Consider the following 20,896-nt stretch of genomic DNA (forward strand, 5'->3'; position numbering starts at 1 on the left):
TGTTCACAGAACGGAAGGGCAGTGATTTTTTTTTACAACACCGGCTTTTTGTTGCCATTCGTGTTGACGGGCAACGACCGCTATGTCTACGGTCACTGTTTGGGCTTGATGAGGCATCGGAAGCATTCGCCTTGAAATACTTCCTACTCGATCTGCGGGCATGGCTTTAGTTAAAAAATTCATATTGCTACGTGAGAGTGAAGATTAGGCGTTTTGTCGGTCTTCGAACGTCCAGCTGATAAGTAAACTTCCGTTTCCCTAGCTTCGGTTGATTCGGCAGGCGGATAAGCTGGATGATCTTGAAGTTCGTGACGATAGAAGCGAATTTAAGAGTTCGAAATGTCGTGGATGTCGTAAAAGCAGAAAACGTATTTATGCTACCTTACTGAGAAGAGTGGACAATAAGGAAAACGTCAACCTAAATGTCTAATATAAAGCGCACAAAAGCCACTTAAGCAGCTCCCACTCGGAGCACCTCTTATAGCTACGGGTGCATGCAAATAGCCAAGCATCATCGAATGGAAACCCGTTTGCCCCGTGTAACAGCCTAGCTTTCGCAAACATACCACATACGCTATTACTTGAACGCTTTTCGCGCCGCTGCGCAGCGCTTTAAAGCATCAGTGTCTCTTTCGCACAGAAGTTTATCCAGTGGAGTTTATCTATCAGCATATGGGATATAAAAACAAAGTTAGAGTGACCAAAGAGCTGTCAGTCATAGCGACCTTCCCAAAAATAACTGTTGCACAACGGACGTTGGTACCTCCATGATAACCAAGGCCGTGGACACGCACCGGTTCCGTGGGTTTAGGGGGTGGGGTTCATACAGACTGACGCCTCGGGTGAGCTTTCATACCACCACTGTAACCCGTCCATCATCTAAAATGTTCCTACAGTGCGGAAGTACCCAAATTATTCTGAACCTAATTGCGTTTATTCTATTTTGGCTGTTTTGTGCCACGGCACCACATCTCCTCAGCGCTTACGCTGAGAGGGAGTGTATGTTATGATGTGTGAGATACGTATTTTAGAGGAGGATCACTCTGCAAAAGACTTCTAAACATGCACTTTTTTCTGTACTGGTAGTGGTAGGAAGGAGGTAGAGAGACAGAGAGAGCGAAGAAATTATAACAAAACTACCAACTACGCAAAGGTTCCTGGATTAGTATTCATAGGGGCAGCGCATTACACCTGGGCAATGCGGTATCTCCACTACGGGGCATAGTTCTCGTAGTGAGGGAGCTGGGTCAGGGCTTGCGAAGTATTCTGTCTAGTGGTTCTCGTTCAGTTTGAGGAGCCACGTACGATTTGTCTTGATGCTTCACGGATTTGGGAATGGTTTCACTATGTTCACGTGACATCAGCGTTGCCAAAGCAAGCGTTTGAAAGGAAATTCTCGTCAGGGATACAAATGAAGCAAAAATAACCGCGCCTTTTTATTTTTTTTTAATATTTCACTTAGGACCACTTGCATCGCTAGCGTCGAACGGCTATGTGGACATCAGGCCACAGCTCTTGTTTCATTTATCGGTTAAATCCGTGCTTGAGCCGTCGCTTTCCAAGCTGTTGCTGTCACTAAAGTTTACTCCATTGGGGTCACTGTCGTTAAATGAACCACCGCTTTCGTTGGAATTTCGTGGTTTTTTCGTAGGTCTGGCTGTTGAGGTTTGTGGTTTCTGAGTGGATTTTGTGGTGGTCGTGGGCTCGCCGTCATCACAACCTTCATCTTCTTGGCTACCATGGCCTCCTTGGCTTTCTTGGCTCTCATTGCTTTCTTCGCTTGCTGAGCTTTGTTGGCTTCCTTGACTTGTTGGTTCTGATACAGATGATCCTGGGGTGCTGCTTTCAGTGGTTAGTTCACTGTCCTCACATCCTTCATTATTGTCGCCTGGTGTTTTTGTCGGACTGGGCGGGACTGCCTCTTCATCGGTGACTTTTGGAGTCTTATCCTTGTTATTCGGTGTTGTTGTTGGTCTGGGTAGGACGGTGGCTTTTCCATCAGTGGCGCCGTTGTTGTCTTCTTCGTCACACTCCTGTTCAGATTCCGAGTTTGAAATCCCGTTGCCAAGACCTGACCCATCGCTTTCATTAGAAACTCCCGAATCGCTTGACTCAGAGTCTCTAGAACGTTCATAAGATTCGCTCTGCTGCGAGCGGGTCAAGACGCCGTCGTTTTCTAGAGTATCTTGATCGAGTTCCCCGCTGCCACTTTCTGGAGATTTAGCTTTGGTGAGAACTGCATCCGTGTCTCTGTTTCTCAAATTTTTCGCTTTCGAGAAGCCAGCATGCTGGTTATTATTCTTCAAACTTCGATCTTCCATGACGTTTGTGTCCTGGCTGCCATCTCGTTTTGCTATATCTTCCTCGTTGTTATACAGGGCTCTTTCCAGCGGGCTATCACCAGATGCAGTTCGTATTGCAGTGCGGAGCTCTGCGTTATGAAGTTTTCGTTCGGGCATATCATCATATTGAATGGCTGATAGTGGAGCTCCTTCTGAATGGCTGAAAAAAATGGAATAAAACTATCAGGAAAGCGTCACATGGTGTAAAGCACACAGCCGTTAGGTTGCAGGTTAAACAGCCTTTTACAGTCAACTCCCGCTAATACGAAGTTAAGGGGACCGCGAAAAACTCTGAAATAAACAAACTTCGTATTAACTACACAAAGTACGAAAATAGGCTTTTAAGTATTTTGACACCTTTCTATATATTAAAAAAGATCGGTTGTCCCCTTCTGCTTTTCCTTGCAGAATCTTGCAGCGGAAAGCCAATTCTGCGGACTGTAGACGCGTGCAGAAAAAAAAAAAAAACACGCTGTACAAAAGATACGGAGAAAAAGATATTAGCGTGCTGCTTGCGAGTAGTGCGCCGGGCTTGAATGCTTACCCCCGTCGCTTTATGAACTGTGATGTTGTGGGAAACTGCGATTGCACCAACACCACTAGTGCGGCCCGCAAACCGGTCTTTGCACTTTAAAAATAGCAGATTTGTCGAACGTTCCGATCTTCTCGAGGATTTGCGTGGAAACAGAACTTCTAATTAACCGATAGTTTAGACCATTAGCTACCTATTACTATGCATTTTTTTGTATAGGATTGCATTCATATCTGACGGGACCCTCACTTAACTTCCAGTTTAAATTAAGTCCGACTTCCATTCCGAGAACCTATTTTAGGGGACTTTGAATTATCGGGAGTCGACTGTATTTGTTTTGCTCGTGCGCGGGAGATAACAATAGAGAAAAAGTATTGTTATTGCGTTATTGCGTAACAAGCATATAGATGAATACAAACTTAAGCTAGTTGGTACATTACGACAATAAGAACTGCGCGAAGGAAGTGAGCAGAAGAGGAAAATAGACGTGGCGCATACAGATTTTATTTTTGCAAGAAACGCTGATTCGAGGCTCAAGACAGTCATTTTAGCTTTGTCCTGTATTATTTGTTCTTTTATGGCGACAGAAATTTGTTAAATCAACCTCGACGGCAATGTATGCCAAATACGTACCAAGCGATGATACAGCTTAACTCAATAAGTACTGCGCAGACGTTCAGTTTGCACACGAGTGTTGCATATATAACGAAATTAGCAACGCACGCAAGAGTATTTTGCTATTCTATTCTTCCGCGCACCTTTTTGAGATTTTAGGCACACAATTGCGCTTGAAACTGCCAACCAACGTTGACCGTTCTACACTGCCTTTTGATTCCGTCGTCTTGAATGTTCTGATTCGCTAGTATGAAATGTATAAAAGTGTTGTGATACATTGGGACAATTTGTTGGAAATATGAACTTAACGTAGCGGCTACGTAGGGTTCAAACTTTTGCCCTTTTCTTCTCGCCATTATAGCAATGAATGAGTTTGGGAATGTAGTTCACTTATTTGTGTATTGCAAATACATACGTAGCCAATTAGACATAGCGTTACGTGATTTGGTAGAAATAAAAATAAATAAGAACGCAAGGTTACAATCACAAAATAACCATCAGACCTTGCACCTCCTAAAGAAAAACGAGCAGCAAAGCTCGACCGATGACTTGCGCTAACCTGGGCGCAGTCCAAGGAGAGCACGAAACAAAGCACGTTTGTTTTTAATTTTGATGGAGCATGATTCCTAGTTCAATTTGCTGAACAAAACTTGCACGGACTAGAGTTTAATTCTAGCGGCCAGACTGCGGGTTGCCTGTTTTCCTCCAGTGGTATTCAGAGCGGACGGGAATTTCACTATTGACAATTTCACATTGAACTGTGTAATAATGAAAATGACATGAAACTCAGCGGAATGTTAGAGTAGTCTTCGCGTCTAAGTGTTATTTATTTCATTATAGGTTTGATGAACAATAGCTACAGACATTTTCTGTAACCATACTCCCTCCATAGACAGCCCAGAGCTGACAGCAGATGGGTATTTCCGTAAGGTTTACAACTTCAGTGTAAACTAACTAAATATGGCAAATAAATGCAAATCGGCGTAATGATATAACCAGTTTCAGTATAATGTCTTCCCCAGGTATATCCATTAGAGTGATAGCTAGAAAGCATGGGTGAGAAACTAGAGACGAACTTTCGTGTCGAGCGGACGCCTAGACGGAATGACATCGATCAGCGCCGGACGGTAGCTATGTACAGCTTCTACTGAAAAGGTAATCATACACAACATTAATTGAAAAAGAGTAGAGCAACCCCAACCCAGGAACTTATAAAATGACCAGGAATACGACCACAACAGTCACCATGTCTAAGCGTAAGAAAAAAAACGTAGCTCTGTCATATGATGGGCATTTTAATATTTCTTGTGTATGCTCAGAGGCGCGGAAGTTATTTTTTAATTATGCTAGATATTGAGTTCAGCTTTCTGTTCAAGCGCGTATTCGTACCCAAGCGCACGTTGTTTCTTGTGTTGAAGTCTTATACCCCATTTTTTCAAGAAGTCGAAATTAGTGAATACTCCTCATCTTCCTAGGTGCAATCATGCATGTAAAGAAACACAGTACTTTTTCGCCTCCTTCCATCCCAAACTACAACCAGGGGCGACCACTTTCAGCAACAATGAATAGTTCAACAATAAAGCAAGAATAATTGGATGGTGGACGGAGCTGAATGTTCCCTACGTGGGTTGTTCTTGCTTTGATGATTACGTGTTTGAACCACGTTTTTATAATTAAATGGATCAGTCAAACCTTGTGCCTTGCGTGGCACAATTAAACAGTCCTGTTAAAGATCTTGAGCAAAATGTTCACTAAGAATTGAAACTGGCGGTGTTTCGGTGCTTCATACTCAATCAAGAAGAATCTACCAGGGAACATTTCGGCTTGCCATAAATTGCCCTTCCTCGGCGACCTTCAACTTTCATTGCTGACCGACGGCGGAGGGCTGACTAACATAGCCTTCTGTGGCCATCCACGAGTTTACAGGATCTTTCCCGTGAATGACGTACATGTGACAGAAGCGTTATATGAAAATGCCTGTGTGCGCGAGATGTCGCCACATTTTTGTTTCTAAGGTTGGTTAAATTAGTGTGAACCACTCGCCCACGGCGTGCTTCATAGCCCAAGTGCCGTAGACGCTTTATGCCTGAACTTGAAACTTTGGAATCTGCATTTTTTTTGTACTAGCGACACTGCAGCGTAAATGAAAGTATTGGACTTTATATATTGCTTTATGTTTTCCCTTAGAAACTCGATGAAGTAAATTGTTTTTTGTATTTCTCGAAATTCGGCTGCACTAGAATTCATTGAAAACCGACACCGTCACCAAATGAAATTGCCGAAATCTTGCCTTTTTTATGAGTAAGGCAGCCATCAAGCGAAATCGATTTTTGAAGCTCAGTGTTCACATCCAGTGTTCACAGTGTTCACACAGTGTTCACACCGTACAAGCGAAACGCTCCTGATTTAAGTCTATCGAGCAATATCGTAGAACTTAAGTGTGGTAAACGACTACAATATTTCGTGACTGGAGATTGTGTTACGTACCGGCGGTTTTCCCAAGATTTTGCTCCACATAATTTTTTCGTCGGGTGAGTCAGTGATTCATAAAAAATAATGGTATTTTCTGTGCCTGTATTGAAATCTGAAAAATTGGCCGCGTGTCTGCTCACTGCGCTGAAAATATCAAAAGACGGTAGTGCTGTGCCGTCCCTACCACGTTAATGTCTGTCTCCTCTACCCCGCCAACCCATAACAGTCTCGCGGTCTCGCTCCCCCAATATAAACACGGTGGAGGTTTGCACGACTCAATTTAAATTTCCCGTGTTCCACAGCTCCCACACCATCTATTGGCACCTTTCTTTTCTTGAAATGCCGCCATAAGGTCTAGGCTCGGGCACGCACTTTTTTTTGTATTTTTGGGTCAAAATATTGTTTTCAACGCGTATTTTTCTGATTAAAAAAACTAACCAGACATCTTTTTCTAATAACAAGAACTCTGCTAATACCAGTTTTGTGTTGACGTTTTGCCTCAGTTGTGCCAAATGCTTTCTTTTTCTCCACAATGTTGACAAGAATGAATGACAGCACCAAATTAGGTGGTTTGGAAAGGTTTTGCGGATTCAAACTCCTCCTTTACGAGTTATAATAACTTTTTGCCCTATGGCTGAATCTAAGTACAAAAAGACAGTGATTATCTTTCTTAAAACCTACTCTGCCGATTAACGTACAGCGGCTGCCTTGAGAACAATAGAAGAGACTGCATGCTTGGTCATGCGTGGAAGCGCTGACGGGGAGCGTTAATTTTCAGAATATAGGGCGTTCGAAATTGACGAATTGCGTTTAATGCGCTTGGTAAGGCAGCATCCACATTAAAATGAATTAGTTGCTTGGTTACTACATGAGTACGCATAAACAGGCAAAATCCAGCCTGATGTTAGTGCGAGCCACCCTCGCAAAACACGCAATTTTTTATTCACCGCAACGAATACGATTACTATTCGCTACATGTGGGTGTTAACGAAGGTGAAGCCAAATGCCAACACGTGGAGAACCATAGAGGTGAGGATGAAGTTTTATTTCAGGGAATCATCCGTCTTAGCGCATACAAGCACTGAAAGCAGCATATAGCTAAAATTCTTCAGTTTTTCCTACCAAGTTATGTCGTTGCTATCAACTTTCGCTTCATCACTAAAATTAAAGTCTTCCGGTCCACTGTCTTCACCTATAGAGCCTGAACTCGCGTCCCCATTGTCGGGTCTTTTTGTCGACGTGGTTGTAGTGATTTGGTCCTTATGACTTCCATGTTGGCTGCTTTCGTCACTTTCTTCACACTCCTCGCTCGAACTTGCGGCCTCGCTGGTGTTTGAACCACCATTCCCACCATGATCATTACCAGAATCACTTGTAGTTGACACGTGAGAATCATTGTCCCTTGTAGGGGCTGTTACGGTGCCGTCAGTCGAAGGAGTAGTATCTTCTTGATCGGTTACAGAGCCATCCGTGTCACAGTCAGATTCCTGGCTGCCTTTACTCTCCTCACTTTTCCCTTCAGAGTCTGTTGTGGGGCTATGTTCGGTTTCCGCTTCTTGTTCATCCTCACACTCGTCTTCTGATGCTGAAATTCTTTCACTTACTTCCGTCTTACTATCGTGATTCATGTCCAAGGTCAGGTAGCCATTTGTTTGTTTGCCGTTATTCGATTGTTCCAGACCTCGGTCACTCAGACTGTCCTGACTGTACAGAGAGTTTAGTTCCTTTGGTCCTTGCTTTCTGAGGAGAAATGAATTACCTCCCGCATTGCCCTTGTCAACATTTCTGCCTCCACTGTCTTTGCCGGTAATTTTGACAAAAAACGCGTCCTCACTTTTTCTTTCTGAATAAATTGGTTGGTTGAAGCCGTTGGCCTTGTTAATAAATTCTGAGTTTTTGTCACTGGCAATATTTGAGGCCTGGCTTTCTTCGCCTACATGCAAACTTAACCGCTTGCCCTTCGTGTAGGAGTCGATTTCCTGTCGGCGATCGTCTTTTGCCGCCAGTACAAATCCTAGCTGGCTTGGTTTGTGTGGTTCCATGGCGCCATAGGAATCCCTTTGTGCGAATGGAATGGGCGAGGTTCTGGTCAAGCTAGGGGAAGAAATAAAAACCCCAAATATCAGCGGTGCTGTACCAGCAGACGGAATTTACAAATGTGTATGTACCAGCGTCTTGTTTTCATGCACTGGACTGCTATGTTTATTTACGCGGTTTCATTCTGTACGTATGCATTTCGATGTGCTGCAGGAGTTATAAAGATTTTAACATCCAGTTCTTTGCAATAAATCTGCTGATTTTACTTAAAAGCACGGCGTCATAAGGTACGCCACAAAGACTGCATCTTACTTTTGGAATTAGTTTCTTTGATTTCAACAAGCAGCATAACCTGGCTGTGGCACTCTCCCTTGTCAAGAAAGGGAACACGAGTTCAGAAGGATAACGCATCACCAAATTAAATATATGATCATACAGCAGATAATACTAAGTTCCTAATTTTGAGCACGAAAGCAAATAATTGCCTTGCTTGGGTATATCTTCGGAGTTCAGTGACAACACTACATAATTGTGAAAGATCGGTTATTAACATATCAATTTTCCAGAATGCCCTTTAGGCAGTGGCTATTATGCCGGCAGCCGGCAGATTAGCCGAGAGAAAACGTTGCCGGCAGTTTTTTCGTATTGGCTGGCCCAGACCACATGATTATTATACCGGCACAATTTCTCTGGGCCATTTTGCCGGCAGCCGGCAGAGCAGCGTGAGAGAAAAGTGCCGGCAGTTTTCTGGCAATGCTCCCGCAGCCGGTGATGTCAACGTTCATACTGCATGCACACTTGTTTTTTACTTAAGTTGGTGTTTGAAATTTCGTAGCATTGAAAAAACAATCGTGAATTGTAGCCGTGGAATAGATTTTTTGGCTGATCATTTTTTTTCTAATTTGCTACTTGGCTTGAAATTCTGCAAAGACCCGCCGCGGTGGCCCAGTGGCTAAGGCGTTGTGCTGCTGAGCACAAGGATGCGTTTCGATTCCCGCAGCGGCGGCCGCTTTTCTGATGTGGGCGAACAGAAAAAAACACCAGTGTGTACAAGATTTCGGCGTAGGTTAAGATACCCAGGTGATCAAAATTAATCCGGAGCCCTCCACTACTGCACGCCTCATCCCCATCGTCGGTGCGTTAAACCCCACAATCAATCAATAAATCAAATTCTGCAAAAGAAACAGCAAGGAACGTTCACTGTCTGTTAGAGTAAATAATTTTGTTAGAATGTAGATTTGGAACACAGCTTTCAACCTATCAAATCCGCAGGGGGTTGAGGGAACGAGATCGGATGACATGCCTTGAGTTTGAAAGTGGGAATATAACCGACGGAGCACTTTATTCGTTTTTTAGTGAAGTGTCAAAGTTGGAAATGCCCGCCGCAATCTTGCATGGTCTGCTTCGATGGTCTGCGCGTCCATTTTCCATATCTTAACGTAATTCGCTGAACAGTATCGATCAATCTTCTCAAGCACAGCAAAGCTCGAATTCTTGTTCCCAACGTTCACATGGACACATTCCGCTGCGGTAGCATTTCTTTTCTCTAGAGCTAATCTGCCAGCTGCCGGCAAGATAGCAGCCGCGAAAATGTACCGGCAGAATAATCACGTGGTCTGGGCCAACCAATGGGAAGGAACCGCCGGCAATTTTTGTCCCGGGCTAATCTGCCGGCAGCCGGCAAAATGCCACGGCCTAAACTTTATCGGTCTGGGGTTGATATTGTATAATCCCGCTTATTCTTTATTAAGTGTTGCGTAAAAACTTGGAAGCAGGATTGTAAAGAAGGTGAGGCCAACCCGCCACTGCACGTTTGAGCAATTAAAAGCATTTTTCAGTATTTTAAACGCCGCTTCCAAGATTTACAACAAAATTCCAGCCAGTACCCACTTTATGAAATCGGAATTCCTTTAACACTATAGAGGGCTTTCCACCGTACACCGCATTGCAAGAATAAATGAGCCAATTACAGTTTTCTGGTGGAACGCGCGTGTTTCTTTGCCCTAGCATTTTGCATGAAGATGACATTCCAGGGTACCGGCCGGTGCGGCCGCTTTTCTGATGGAGGCGGAAAGCAAAAACACCCGTGTGTACGAGATTTCGGCGCACGTTAAATATCCCCAGGTGTTCAAACTTAATCCGGAGACCTCCACTACGGTGCTCCTCATCGCCTGCGTTGCGTCGATGCCTTAAACCCTACAGTCAATCAATCAACATGCCAGCGTATATTTTGTTTAAATATCACACCAGCGGTGCCAGCCTACATCTGTGAAATGGTTTGCGGATGCTGGCAGGCAAAAACGTTTCCTTTAGTTGCAAAATTGCAGTAAATGATTGTGGCTGGTGTTAAAAACAATATAACAGATGACCTCAGTGGGAAGTTTCAATGGAAGCAAGCCTGGCGTTCCCACAAACAAATTTTGAAGCGGCTGACTTCTATGCAGGCTCCATATCACTACGCTAATTTAAAACACTTTCGATATTTTGCTATATTGAATTTTTCTCAAGTGATAATCAGCGGGCCCCCATGTTACATCGCGGTACTGTTATTGGCTGATTGCTGCACAGACATTCCGCAGCCATGGAGAGCTAACAGCCGTCATACAAACCTGCCCCGCACACCGCACGCTTTGGGAGCGTGCCCCTGACCAGAAGTTTTGCGTCGGAAATAAACATCTATTGTGGACGGTGGTCTGTTATTTGGGCTAAGTTGGCAAGCTCGAAGATGATGGGTACGACACCACCTGCATTAAAGCTAAGGTGAAGGAAGGGAACAAAACACAGGCAGGAAAAGCAGAAAAAAATTCCCTCGCACTTCCCCGAGGGGGAGAGTGTGTAAGTGCGAAGTGGAGAGGAGGCGCCCAACACCCGCAGTCCCTGAGCGGAGAGAGGAGGAGGAGAGTAGCGCGCGCCCATCTCCCCCCGTTGCTAGGGAAGACGAGGAGGAAGACGAGGAGCGCGCGCACCCGCAGCTGTTGCTATGCGGACGACGGCGGGGGACGATTCAGGCTCGCTTAAGAAGTGCATTCGCACTTAAAAAGCACATCGCATGTGCTGGGCTGATATTTATCATAGATTGCGCCTAAGGTGTGATGGATGCAGTTTTCAAGAAGGTGTCGGGAACCGCGGGGTCGCAGCGCAGCGCAAGAGAGAAAGTACCAGCGTGGCAGGCTTTCGGAATCCAACTGCCCGTGCCGTGCTGGCGCACCAAGCACGGGCCGCTCGTCTCTTTATTCTCGTCTTTTCTAGCCGGCGCCAAGGCGCCGGCTAAGAGCGCCAACCAGAGGGCGCTACAGGGCCCCCCGCCCAGACGGAATGTCGAACGTGATGCGACGGCGAGGCTGGCGGGCGTTGGTTTTGGGGGCGAGCAGTGGAGTGTTTAGGCCTGCGATGTCTGCGCGGAGTTCGTTGGGTGGCGTCTCGAGGTAGGCCGGTTTGAGGCGGTCCAACGAGACGACTTCTTCGCGGCCATTCAAGAGGATGGTGGCGGACTTGTGGGTCTTGTTAAGGACACGGTACGGCCCATCGTAGGAGGGGGTAAGAGGCGCCTTTACAGCGTCCCGCCTGAGGAAAACGTGTGTCGAAGACGCCAGGTCGGGATGCACAAAGATGCGGTGGTCTGAAGACCGAGGTGGGACCGGTCGCAGGTGCTGCATGCAGTCCTGCAGGCATTGGAGGTACTCAAGCGGCTGGGGCGAGGAGGCCGTAGGGACGAACAAATCGCCAGGAAGCCTCAGGGGTGCGCCGTAGACAAGTTCAGCAGTTGAACAGCCGAGGTCGCGACGAAGGACGGCACGCAGGCCAAGAAGCACTACAGGCAGGTGATCAACCCAGTGCTCTCTATCCAAGCGCGCAGTGAGAGCACTTTTTAGCTGGCGATGGAGCCGCTCAACGATGCCGTTGGCACAGGGATGGTATGCTGTGGTGCGGCAGTGTTTAGTGCCAAGCAAGCGGCTGAGGGAAGTGAACAGGGTGCATTCAAACTGCCTGCCTCAGTCCGTGGTAACAATGCCGGGGCAGCCGAAACGGCAAACCCATGTCGAAACGAAGGCTTTTGCGACCGTTTCTGCCGTGATGTCCGGAATTGGTACGGCTTCGGGCCAACGGGTGAAGCGGTCAATCATTGTGAGAATGTACCGGCAGTCACGGGAGGGAGGAAATGGTCCGACCAAATCAAGATGGACGTGGTCAAAGCGACAGCTAGGTGGCAAAAAAGGCTGCGTTGGGGTCTTCGTGTGGCGGGTCACCTTGGCTGTCTGACAAGCGAGGCACGAACGGGCCCACTGGCGGACATCAGCTTGATGCTCGGCCAGACGTACCGCTGTGTGATGAGGCGCTGCGTGGCTCGGATGCTGGGGTGGCAGATGTCGTGGAGCGAGTGAAACACAGCACGACGAAAGGCAGCCGGAACGAAGGGTCGAGGCGCCGCCGCTGACATGTCACACCACAGTGAGCCAGGCACGAACGGATGAGGCACAAGTTGTAGACGAAGGGAACCCGGGTGGTGCCGCAGTGCTTGCAGCTCATGGTCTTGAATCTGCGCCTGAGCTAGGCGTTCCCAGTCCACAGCAGATGCAGCACTGCCGATGGAGGTCATGCGTGAAAGCGCGTCAGCCGCCTCGTTGTCGGTGCCTTTGATGTGCCGAATGTCCGTCGTGAATTCCGATATATAGGCGAGCTGACGGAGTTCCCGTGCAACGTACTTGGAGGAGTTCGTACGGAAAACGTACGCCAGAGGCTTATGGTCCGTAAGAACGTGAAAGGACTGGCCCTCCAAAAAGTGCCTGAAGTGCTGGATGGTGGCGTAAATGGCGAGCAGCTCACGACCAAAAACGCTGTAGCGCGTCTCGGCAGGTTGGAGCTTCCGAGAGAAGAAACCCAGCGGGTGCCACTCGGAGTCGATTCTCTGCTGGAGAACAGCGCCTATTGCAACGCTGGCTGCATCTACCATGATGCGAGTGGGCGCGTCCGTTCTCGGGTGGATGAGAAGCACCGAGTCGGCGACGGCTTGTTTAGCAGCGTTGAAAGCGGCTTGAGCTTCGGGAGACCAGGAAATCGCGGATGAGGAGCTCTTGGTTGTGCGAAGAAGCTCAGTCAGTGGATGCAGAAGCTCGGCGCAGTGGGGTATAAAGCGTCGCGAGAAATTCACCAGGCCCAGGAATTCACGAAGCTGGCGGAGGCTGGTAGGTTCGGGGAAGTCCTTCACGGCTTGAACGTGAGAGGGTAAAGGACGTATTCCCTGCGCCGAGATGTGATGGCCCAGGAACTCGAGCTCGGACGTCCCGAAGACGCATTTCTGGGCGTTGACAACCAGGCCAAATTGTTGAAGGCGTTCAAAGAGTTCTCGGAGGTGACGCTTGTGATCTTGTGGAGTAGGACTCGCGACTAGGATGTCGTCGATGTATGCAAATACAGCCGGAAGGCCGCGCGTCACCTCGGCAATGAACCTTTGAAATGTTTGAGCTGCGTTGCGTAGCCCAAAGGGCATGCGCACATACTCAAACAAGCCGACGGGTGTAGTGATGGCCGTCTTCGGGATATCGGCAGGCTCGACGGGGATTTGGTGATACGCTTTGACAAGGTCCACTTTGCTAAAGATTGTGCACCCTTCCAAGTGGCTTGTGAAATCCTGGATATGGGGTAGGGGATAGCTGTCGTGGACAGTCTGAGCGTTGAGCGCTCGGTAATCACCGCACGGACGCCAGTCCCCACTTTTCTTAGGAACCATATGCAGTGGAGACGCGTGGTTGCTGGACGATGGACGGATAATACCGAGTTCCAGCATGTGCTCGAATTCACGTTTAGCAGTCGCCAGACGCTCACCGAAGAGGCGGCGCGGCCGAGCTGCGACTGGTGGACCACGCGTGACGATGTGGTGGGTAACGCTATGCTTGGGCGGCTGCTTTAAGTTGCAGGGTCTCGTGACCTCAGGGGCGTACGGGCATGAGGGAAGCAGCGTGCGGATGCCAGTTGGAGCGACAGTAGACAGTATGCCCAGGATGGAAAGGCGCGTCTTGCTGTCAATCAGGCGATGGTGACGCATGCTGACATCTAGGTCAAAGTGGGTGAGGAAATCGGAGCCGAGGATGGGCTGATTGACGTCGGCTACTACGAAGACCCACCGGAAGGCGCGTCGCAAACCAAGGTCGAGGGTGAGGGACCGCAGACCATACGTGGCGATAGAGGTAGAGTTCGCTGCACGAAGTGTAGGTCCAGGTGACTTAGAAGTACGCTCATCCTTGGTGGCCGGTAGTACAGTGACTTCAGCACCCGTGTCTACCAGGAAGCGCAAACCAGAAATGCGATCCATGACCAGGAAAAGGCGGCCAGGTTGTAAGGCGAGGTCACTTGCCGCCATTAGTGATCTCGCGGCGCGTTTCCCGACCAGCTGCATGGGGAAGTGCAGTGACGGGCGCGGTGCTGGAAAGTGCGATGGTACCAGCAGATAGCCGAGCTTCGAGGGCTGCGCGAACAAGAACCACCCGGGGAAGACGAACGGTGGCTAGGACGTGGGGAGGAGCCCCATCGGCCATCAGAGGACGTCCGAAGCGCTTCAATGGAAGCGGCGAGTTGATCGATCCGAGTATCTAAGCGGGAAACGGCCGATGACTCCGCTGTCGAAGCGAGGGGGGTGACTGAGGGAGAAGTCGCGTCGTGAACTTTATCAGCAAGCTCGGCGGCGCGGTCGAGGGTCAAGTCCCCTGCAGCAGCTAAAACGATGCGAGTGGACTGTGGCAAGCGCTGCAGAAAGAGTTCTTTTAAAAGTGCACCGTTGGAGTCCACGTTGCTCGCGCCCACAAGCTGTCGCATGGTGTTGAGCAGCTAGGAAGGGCGGCGATCTCCAAGCTCTTCGTGGGTGAGCAGGTGCCGGAGGCGCGCGCTCTCAGACGCCGTGGTTCGGTCCAGAATACTCTGCTTGAGCCGCTGGTACGGAGCATCGTTCAAAGGTGCACCGATGACGTCTGCCACTTCATCAGCCACCTCCGGAGGCAGGTTGCAAAGCAAGTGGCGAAACCGAGTAGTCTCCGAGGTGACGCGGTGCAGATCGAAGACGGCTTCGACCTGGGCGAACCAGACGTGTGGGTTCTTGCGCACGAAGGTGGGCAGACGGAGCTGTATGACTGCGACGTCCGGCGGCCGCGAGGAAACGTCAGGCAAAAGAGGGCCCGAGGGCGCGAGGTTGCTGGGGTCGGTCATGTTTTAGTCCGGAGTCACCACTGTCGGGAACCGCGGGGTCGCAGCGCAGCGCAAGAGAGAAAGTACCAGCGTGGCAGGCTTTCGGAATCCAACTGCCCGTGCCGTGCTGGCGCACCAAGCACGCGCCGCTCGTCTCTTTATTCTCGTCTTTTCTAGCCGGCGCCAAGGCGCCGGCTAAGAGCGCCAACCAGAGGGCGCTACAAAGGTAAGGATGCCTGCAACTTCCGTACGCAGTGGTACGTATATGTACAGCCTCCCAAATTATTAACAATATAGCGGGAGCGACGACCGATCGGCATACCAGCGCCTAATCATGGTGTCCAGCAGCGAAATAGGCGAGAATACGCGCACGCGCACAGGGCTATCTGCTGTACAAGCGTCGTCTGCTACGCTGTTTCCTTGATAGCGGTGCAACCCCTGCCACTGTAACAGAATGACTTTGTTCACGAGAAACCGTGGTTATTTAAGCGCATGCCCATATCAAATACGCGTTTGATTTTTCTTTCGGATCACGTGCCCCACAAAACGTGAGGAATGCCCTCGGAAAGAAATAAAAGTAGAACAGGGCGGGGTTTTTGGTCGGAATGGTCTTATGTCGCGGCGCAATGTAATGCGATAAATAAAAAATCTGATAAAAATAAAAGCTTTTCCCTCACTCTGCTTAGCTGCCTATGGCGGTAGCGAAATGGCCTTGCAAGATAAGAAACACGGGCGCTGTGTTGCCCATAGGAGAACAGCGGAGCACACGACGCTTCACACAGCAGGTAGTTCTATGCGCGTGCGCGTACTCTCGCCTATTTCGCCGGTGAACACCGTGATAAGGCGCTGACATGCCGATCGGTCGTCACTCCCGCTATATTAGGGGCGAAGCTCCTCTTGCTCGGGCTCTGTCGCATCCCTCGTTGCTGCCGTGTACGTACCGCTGATGATGATTGTGGCAGGATGCCCCTAGGGATTGGCCAACCAAAGATTGGACGAAGAGGTCAAAACGTTCAACGCGTTCGTTGCTACCCAACAAGGAAGAAAGGAAAAAGAAGAGGTTGTCGTTCGTCGTCTGCGAGCTCAAGACACGTACCGGGGTTACGCGACACAAGACGCTCTGCAGAAGGCGACGGCCAAGGTGGCTAAAATGTCTAACACCGAATTTTCCCACTTACCCATGGGGATTCTCATCGTCCCAAAGAAGCCCTACAAGATCACCACAAACATCGACGTCGTCGACGGGCTTGTCAACGGAGTGGTGGGAAGCCTCAAGCTTTGCGAGCAAGGAGTGGTGGTCTTGACCAGGTGGCGCCCGGTTTCGATCCCACGACTCTCTGGCCGCGACGGGAGGTACGTGGCGCTCTTCCCACTGCGCTACAAACCGAGACGCCAGCATGCCTACGTACGCGCCCTATGTCCTTCACTCATTAAGATGGTGCGCGCCTTCAAGAAGACCTATAACAACGTGTCGAGTGTCATCGACGCGGCGGCACCCATTTTCGATCCCACGACTCTCTGGCCGCGACGGGAGGTACGTGGCGCTCTTCCCACTGCGCTACAAACCGAGACGTCAGCATGCCTACGTACGCGCCCTATGTCCTTCACTCATTAAGATGGTGCGCGCCTTCAAGAAGACCTATAACAACGTGTCGAGTGTCATCGACGCGGCGGCACCCATTTTCGATCCCACGACTCTCTGGCCGTGACGGGAGGTACGTGGCGCTCTTCCCACTGCGCTACAAACCGAGACGCCAGCATGCCTACGTACGCGCCCTATGTCCTTCACTCATTAAGATGGTGCGCGCCTTCAAGAAGACCTATAACAACGTGTCGAGTGTCATCGACGCGGCGGCACCCATTTTCGATCCCACGACTCTCTGGCCGCGACGGGAGGTACGTGGCGCTCTTCCCACTGCGCTACAAACCGAGACGTCAGCATGCCTACGTACGCGCCCTATGTCCTTCACTCATTAAGATGGTGCGCGCCTTCAAGAAGACCTATAACAACGTGTCGAGTGTCATCGACGTGGCGGCACCCATTTTCGATCCCACGACTCTCTGGCCGCGACGGGAGGTACGTGGCGCTCTTCCCACTGCGCTACAAACCGAGACGCCAGCATGCCTACGTACGCGCCCTATGTCCTTCACTCATTAAGATGGTGCGCGCCTTCAAGAAGACCTATAACAACGTGTCGAGTGTCATCGACGCGGCGGCACCCATTTTCGATCCCACGACTCTCTGGCCGTGACGGGAGGTACGTGGCGCTCTTCCCACTGCGCTACAAACCGAGACGCCAGCATGCCTACGTACGCGCCCTATGTCCTTCACTCATTAAGATGGTGCGCGCCTTCAAGAAGACCTATAACAACGTGTCGAGTGTCATCGACGCGGCGGCACCCATTTTCGATCCCACGACTCTCTGGCCGCGACGGGAGGTACGTGGTGCTCTTCCCACTGCGCTACAAACCGAGACGCCAGCATGCCTACGTACGCGCCCTATGTCCTTCACTCATTAAGATGGTGCGCGCCTTCAAGAAGACCTATAACAACGTGTCGAGTGTCATCGACGTGGCGGCACCCATTTTCGATCCCACGACTCTCTGGCCGCGACGGGAGGTACGTGGCGCTCTTCCCACTGCGCTACAAACCGAGACGCCAGCATGCCTACGTACGCACCCTATGTCCTTCACTCACTAAGATGGTGCGCGCCTTCAAGAAGACCTATAACAACGTGTCGAGTGTCATCGACGCGGCGGCACCCATTTTCGATCCCACGACTCTCTGGCCGCGACGGGAGGTACGTGGCGCTCTTCCCACTGCGCTACAAACCGAGACGCCAGCATGCCTACGTACGCGCCCTATGTCCTTCACTCATTAAGATGGTGCGCGCCTTCAAGAAGAGCTATAACAACGTGTCGAGTGTCATCGACGCGGCGGCACCCATTTTCGATCCCACGACTCTCTGGCTGCGACGGGAGGTACGTGGCGCTCTTCCCACTGCGCTACAAACCGAGACGCCAGCATGCCTACGTACGCGCCCTATGTCCTTGACTCATTCAGATGGTTCACGCCGTCAAGAAGACCTATAACAACGTGTCGACTCTTTATATGATGTGTGGGCAAATGTTTCACCGTTTTACCGATAAGCATTTCAGCTTCGCCCCTCTCATCATCATTCACTTCGTGGAGATGGCGGGATTTTTTTATTAAAAATTTTGGAGGCTGTACGTACATGCGAGCATCATATCGCATAACTATTAAAACCTTCAAGGCGGACCCCTTGCTTGGGGTAATAGCCTACCTGCAGTGCCATCAGAAGGACATTTATCAACTAAGGAACGTACGTGGGGTAGTTGATAAAAAACGGCGCTTTTTACCGGACGAAGCAAAGGTCACATAACGGGGTACACTGACTGCAAACTGGGAGATTTATTTAAAAATAAATAAATAAAGATGAAAACATCCAGAACAAATGCAAGGGGTGACAGCCGACGACATGGGAAATGTGATATTTTGACAAATAAAAGTTTAAATGTTCGATTTATCGGCTATTCTAGCCAATGAAGGTGGTTGACAAGCAAATGTGTAATGCCGACATGATGGTTTCAACGGTTCTAAAATATAAATGATATTTTAGGTTTTTTTTTCTGGTGCCAGCGCTTTCGTCGTCTCGAAGCCGTCTCTGGCGCTCGTTGTCGCTGCGGGCCCATTCTGCTTCCCGGGCTTCCGTTTCGCCCGACGGCGACAGTTACATAACATGGCGCGAACAGGCTTTTCTCTCACCGCGTCATCGGTGGCACGGCGGCGAAGGTGGCCTTTCGACCGCTGCCAGCGTGGCCCTTCGTAAAAACTCTGGAACCGCTGCGAGAGTGATGTATTTTTTCGCCGCCTCACATATTACGTCACTAACTTGTGGCCATGGCTTGATTCGGCGCGAGAGACCCTGATTTTTTTTGGTTCCATTTGTGGCTTTGCTTTCCTTTCAATAAATTGGTTTTGAGGATTAAGTTCATTTTTGCGTAATCATAAATCGCCAATGAATTTAGCACGTGCAGCGTCCCCAATATTTCTTTAGTACATTCGCGTCTTGAAGCAAAGGAGAGCACCTGCACGCGGTTCTATGCATGGCCAGATTGGTTCCTGTTACTTCCACATGGTTTCAGTCATTATCTATCCGCCCCGGTGCGGCAGCAAAATAGGCAGGTCCTTTGAGTATGTGTAGTTGGTTTGTAAAACGTAGCTGCACCAGCTGTTTACAACATCGTGGAGGGTAGTTGCTCATAGTAGATAAGGCAGTGCGGCGTTGGAAAATCTTCGAGTGAGCGTATGAAAAGCGGGGCAAGTTCTTCTGAGGGCGGGGTGCGTATTGCAAACATAAATACCGGGAAAGGGATAAAAATAGTTAGTGGTAAGAAACCTAATTTTATTGTCAGGCATGAGTTAGTCATTGGTAGTTAATTAATGAATGGAGGCAGGAAATGCGCAGAAAAATCTCTGTCCACAATTTTCGTACTTGCTCTGTGACGCCAAGAAAAAAAAAGAATCGCCCACATATGTGAAAGCGGGCACAGCCTCGCAGTTGGTAAGACAGGCGGCCACATGTCAGTCACAGCACGCTAAAAAAAGTTGCGACGCGCGTAATTAGGGAAAACGCATTGCAAAGGCCTGTTTCTGGACATAATATCCACCGTCTGGTTTAACGACAGTCGGTTCCGTGTGGAATAGAAATAGGTACGATGAATTATCGGTGATCGTGCCGCACAAAGTTTGGGAGCGCATGCTCCGGTGCCCACCGGTGGCCATTTTTACACCTTCCTTGATGCCTGGTGAGGTTTCTTTATGTCTTTGCAATTCGCGTGGTTTTTTATTTAGCTGTAAAATGGTATCTTGGCTCAATCCTGCGAGTTCTTTTTGCAAATAAGCATGGCTGGGCATCTTTTAGGCCGGTTTGGCGACAAGGGGGAATATCAATGCGTTTATCTAACTTTCTGCCCCGCACTGAATGTGCGGGGCTCGTACGTATGTCCGAACAGAATATCTGCACCGGCAAAGTGTGCGCAGATTGCCCACATAGATCAGGAGGCTTTCAAGTACTTCGGGCTGTTTTACCAGAACTTTGTGTTCAAAGCAACTAGGCCAGAAGATCACATTAGTAAGAATTTCAAGGTTGTGGGCCTAGCAAGCAGATAACGGTTGTGTAGTCTACAGTAGCTTAGTCTACTGTAGTCTAGGTTGTGTAGTTGTGTAGTTGTGTAGTTGTGTAGTCTTAGTCTAGGTTGTGTAGTCTACAGTAGTCTATAGTTGTCTAAGCGTGCTCTAAAAGTATTTTCGTGCTAATTTCCTTCGTTTGAAGTTCATTCTCAGTGGGTCAAGCGCAGTTCGACCTAATGGTGACTGTATAATCGTATCAACTGTGGTAGATTATCCGCAAACACCATGAGCGTGGTGGTGTATTACGCATGCAACCGAAGCGTAAGCAGCGGCTTGTTTCCCCGATCAACAATGTGGACTACGACGATCGCCGAGTGAAGTTTCTAGATTTCCCTTGTTTGCAAGAAATGTATAAAGCAGGAAATCGTGATGCGTTAACTGCTCGCAGAAGCACACGCACCCGCCGCGCTTGCCCGCACAGCCGACGGTGCGGCTCGAACCGACGCAGGTCGCGGCAGCAACAACTTGTCGCCGCTTTTTAAAGGAGTCATGAAGAGAAAACACAAG

The 20,896-nt window shown here is 49.2% G+C and overlaps 1 long non-coding RNA gene across 1 annotated transcript in view; it reads right to left on the reverse strand.

Annotated features, from left to right (window-relative positions):
* Positions 1 to 6,987: 6,987 nt before the first annotated feature.
* The window catches only part of LOC144146179 (uncharacterized), a 58,140-nt gene continuing 44,231 nt past the window's right edge, over positions 6,988 to 20,896 (reverse strand). Inside the window, exon 2 of the long non-coding RNA XR_013317674.1 lies at positions 6,988 to 8,055. This is a non-coding gene — a long non-coding RNA (uncharacterized LOC144146179). The remainder of the gene's footprint in view (positions 8,056 to 20,896) is intronic.

This window comes from Haemaphysalis longicornis, unplaced genomic scaffold (genome assembly GCF_048455015.1).
Source record: "Haemaphysalis longicornis isolate Haplotype H1 unplaced genomic scaffold, Haemaphysalis longicornis Haplotype H1 scaffold_7, whole genome shotgun sequence".
Taxonomy (NCBI): domain Eukaryota; kingdom Metazoa; phylum Arthropoda; class Arachnida; order Ixodida; family Ixodidae; genus Haemaphysalis; species Haemaphysalis longicornis.